A 4693-nucleotide genomic window follows, 5' to 3' on the forward strand; every position below is an offset into this window, starting at 1 on the left:
GGGCGCATTAAGACTCCTTAGGACCCACCCAAGAGGGCGGGGCGGGGGCGGGGCGGGGCGCCGGATCACCCCAGACCGACGAGTAGCCTTCGGCCCCGCCCCTCGCTTTCTGGACTCCGGCTGCCAGTCCTGGGGTGTCTCTCTGGGCACACGCTCTGTTGGCATTAACCACGTACTCTAACAGTACCAGCAAAGTAACTTCACCACTATTCCAGGTTCTAAGCGTGGCTCAGAGTTCGCCGGCTGACTTGGGTGGGGTTGAGAAGAGAGAATTGCACTTCACTAAGGAAAAGGCTGAGACTTGGCAAGGTCGATTGAGGCCACAGAGCTGGTGGGTAGTGGGTCGGCTGCAACAGAGTATCCCAGTCCCCAAAAGTCCCGGAGCTTTAGGGACCTGTACAGGGCATGAGAATCAATACACAGTACCTGTCATGCCTGTCATGGTAATATTGCGAAATTACTAGAGTAGGCTGGTCTCAGACTACCAGGGCCTATGGAGAGATTACGGGTTTGCCTCTAGGTCTGTAAACTCAGGAGCACCACTGTTCTTACCAGAATGGGAGGAATGAGGCTCCCCAGTGTGGAGGTAACAGAAAGCATTACCATCCCAGTCTCTCTGGATCCACGAAGCACGCTCAAGTCAGTACTGTTTCCGGAGGAGGAAGCTGCAAGCCTGTGAACCCGGTGCTGCACAGAGGCAAAGGCACCTGTAGAGCCTCAGCCCAGGTCCTCGCTGCGTCCTCCACAGCGCTCAAATTCACTGTCAATGGGCCCTGTGCTCATTGTCTGTGAGCGCCCATCCCCCAGTGCTCCCTGTCAGGCCTGTTTTCCAGGTGTCCCAATCAGACTGAGTGTGGTGTGTGATAGCTCCTGGCTTCTGCTGGCCCTGCCCAAAGAGGCTGACCCTCCCCCTAGGTGTCTGCTGGACCTGGGACTGGAGTGATGCGGCCTCAGAGTGTTCTGCCATCCAGAGCCTTGGCAAGTGCCACTCCATCCTCAGGCTGCTAACCCGCCAAGGAGGCAAATTTCGAGAACCCTTTGGGCCTTTCAACCCTGTGATCCTGAGGGCAGTGATTCCTAGCCAGCCCTCCTTTTCTGCACCTCTCCAATGGCACAATGCTGACTCCATCGTCTTCCTCGCAGGGAGAAGTTATCACAATCTATTTGGAAATGGTAAAATAAGCTAGAGAGGTATATGTTTTTATTTCTGAATGTTCATTTCTGTATATCTGAATGTCTTTTTTAAAGATTATAGTTACCTTTCTCTCTTCCCTTTCCTCCCTCCAAACCCTTCCCTACCCCTCTCCTGGCTTTCTTTCAACCCTGCTCAAAGATCTGCAGGCAACTAAGGAATCCCAAGAGCAGGAGAAGTGGTCTTCCCCAGGAAAGAGCACACCCATTGGCTACCATAACCCTGAAAACATATATCCACGTGACATTCTACAGACCAATTAGGTTATATTTAGGAATACCTATCCCTACTTGTATGTGAAAACATTTAGTGAAAAAGATGCTAATTTCTCTATCCACTCTAGCGAAATGTCCCTACCTCCTCTCTGGGAATCTAGGACCTTGGTCATCATTAGTTTCTAAGATCTTGTTTCATCCTGGATTTCCACATTAATTGGATTCAGGTCATCCTGAATTTCAGCCATATTTCACTTCTTTTGGTCTTCCCCCAGGGTCATCTTTGGATTCAGAATATTGGGCCGGCTGGAGGTTTTGTCAATGTCCTGTTTGTTGGGTTTGGGTCTTTAGTAAGAGACGTCAAAAATCACATGGTACTAGGGAGCAAGACTTGGATTCCACCAGGCTTCCAGCTTCCTTTTGTTCCCCTGCTCCTGATACGTCTGAGATCTGTTGAGTCTCATATTCACATTCTTTGTGGTTGCCAGAGAAAGCCGTAGCTTCCTTAGTGGTCTCCCTCCACTGTTGGAATAAAACTCAGCATATACACCCCTAGCCTCCCTCCCATTATCTTGTGTTTTATTTTTATTTTTTTGGCACTCACCTCCATCCATTTCAACACAAGCCTTGCCTTGTGTCTTAGTTAGGGTTTCTATTACTCTGAGGAGACACCGTAACCACAGCAACTCTTACAAAAGAAAACATTTAATTAGGGCTGGCTTACAGTTCAGAGGGTTAGTCCATTTACCATCTTGGGGGAACATGGTGGTGTACAGGCAGACATGGTGCTGGAGAAGGAGCCGAGAGTCCTACATTTTGATCCACAGGCAACAGGAAGTAAGCTGTTTTCCACACTGGGCATAGCTTGAGCATAGGAGACCTCAAAGCCCACCCACAGTGACACACTTCCTCCAACAAGGCCATACCAACTCCACCACACCTCCTAATAGTGCCACTCCATATGGGGACCATTTTCTTTTAAGTATCACACCTCGCTTTAAGGACATTAAGCTTGCAGATGGAGAGACGGGTCAGTTGTTAGGAGTACTTGCTGCACTTTCAGGGAGCCCAAGCATAAGAACCTAGATTTAGCCTGGAGAGGCATCATGTGACCTTGAAATCTAAGCACTGGGAGGCAGAGACAGCTGGACTCATGCTGCTCACTGGCCAGCTAGACCAGCTAGCCTACTTAGCAAGCTCCAGGTTAATGATACTATCTAAAAAAAAGACTAAAATTAGGGGGACAGCACAGGAGAAAAGAAACCTGAGGCTGTTCTCTGGCCTTTGCACACATGTACACATGTGTATGTGCACACGTACGCACAGAAGCACATATACAACAACATGAAACTCAGTTGCGCATGCTGGTGTACAGTTTAATCCCAGTATCAGGAAAACTGAGCCAGGAGGACTGAGGCAGCCTGGGCTACTTAAGGAGATGTCTCAAAAACAAAAACCTACTAAACCCACTCCCACCTAGGGGTTTGTCCCTGCTGTACCCTGAGCTAGTAAAGCTCTTCTCTTGGTGTTTCTCATTGCCGGGGTTTGAAGCAGGACTGCCTTTCTAGCTACATTCTCTCTCTCTCTCTCTCTCTCTCTCTCTCTCTCTCTCTCTCTCTCTCACACACACACACACACACACACACACACTCACACACACACACACACTTTCTAGACAATAACTCACTATATAGACCAGGCTGGCCTCAAATTCACAGAGATTCACTTGCCTCTGTCTCCAGAGTGCTGGGATTAAAGGTGTGCACCACCAAAATATCCTGCGTTAGTGCCAGTGTAATAAAGGAGGAGAGCTTTAGTCTCTGACTCTACCCCTGTGGACTCCAGTGACTTCTTGTACATAGTAGGGGCTCAATAAACGCAGTGAAAAGAAAGCATTGCTATCCCGTGTCTGAGATAATACAGTCAGCAAGGAGCAGAGCTGCACCCAAAGAGAGGCATCAGGAGGATGTCCCGGGAGGGAATCTGGTCCTCCAGCTCATGACCTTCATTCTAACCTGTCCACCTTGAGACACAAAGGTGCTCTGTTGAAGGCAGGAAGTGGCACAGATGTCCTGCCGTCAGCATCGGGTGACAGCAAAGGTCGTGGCAACCCAGAGCAGAGTCACACACTGAAACAAGCCAGGGACCCACACAGGACCTCCAGCAAAGGGTAGGCACCCTCTGTGCTCATAACTAATACCCCCTCAACTGACTCCGGGACATCCATGATCACCAGAATGTACTGGGAGGCTACTAGGGGTGCTGAGCGGGCAGCATGCACCCTGGTATTGTGATTGGGATGGTTGCAGGAGACATCACTTGACAATGATGATGGATCAGAAAGGTCAGAGTTCACCTCGGCAGGAAATGCCAACACTACTCAGCTAGGCTGTGCAGGGCAGCTAGCGCGGCACTTGGAGCAGGCTGGAGGAAGCTCAGGTGTGACATTGTCTGACACACACACTCTCACACTCGCACACACTTACTCTCACATGCTCTTTCACATACACACACCTTCTTCTTTCTTAAAATGCTGGCTCGCATGCCCTCACTGTCACTCTCTAACCTCACAGTCTTCCACATAAACCCTGGCAGGACACACAACCCGCTAGCCAGCTGCAGCTCTTGGCCCTGATGCTCTCCGATGCCTCCACTGCCGGCTTCCTCTCCTGTTGGCCCCATGCTGTGCTCGTCCCTGGACAGAGCTTGTAGCATCGCTATAGCATCATCCTGGCCTCCTATGAAGTCTCTGGGCCTTAGCCGAGGCCCTGGGTAAAGTCAGAGTCCAGCCCTCCTGCCATCAGCCTGAACTGGAACCTCAGACGTGGAAACTCTGGTTTCCCCAGCCAGGTCCTGGCAGAGCTCATGCCCGTTGACCCAGAACTCTACGTCAAGAGGGAGTCCTGAGGGATGCTCCCTGTACAGGCCTCTGTGGTGGTAGTGGGCAGGGACTGGCGCCAAAGTCAAGACCAAAACTCTGAAGTTTTTTTTTTCTTTTTAAAAACAGGGTCTCAATAGGTAGCCCAGGCTGCCTTAAACTCTCAAATCTCCTGAGCGCCAGGGTTATAGTCGTGTTCTATGACACCTGCTTCCAAACCTCTTGAGAAACTGAGTCTTTCTAAGGCACATTGACTGAGTAGAAAGTAGAAGGACCCATGGGGAAATGTCGCTCTAAAGTGGCCCCAGAAGATGTGACCTCACATTCACTTTCTGACCAGTCTCTATAGAGCTGGGCCAAGGACTTTGCATTGGTAGCAAGACCCTCGGGCAATTGTGTTGGGGTCCT

The sequence above is a fragment of the Myodes glareolus genome, chromosome 5, assembly GCF_982192425.1.
Source record: "Myodes glareolus chromosome 5, mMyoGla1.1, whole genome shotgun sequence".
NCBI lineage: Eukaryota > Metazoa > Chordata > Mammalia > Rodentia > Cricetidae > Myodes > Myodes glareolus.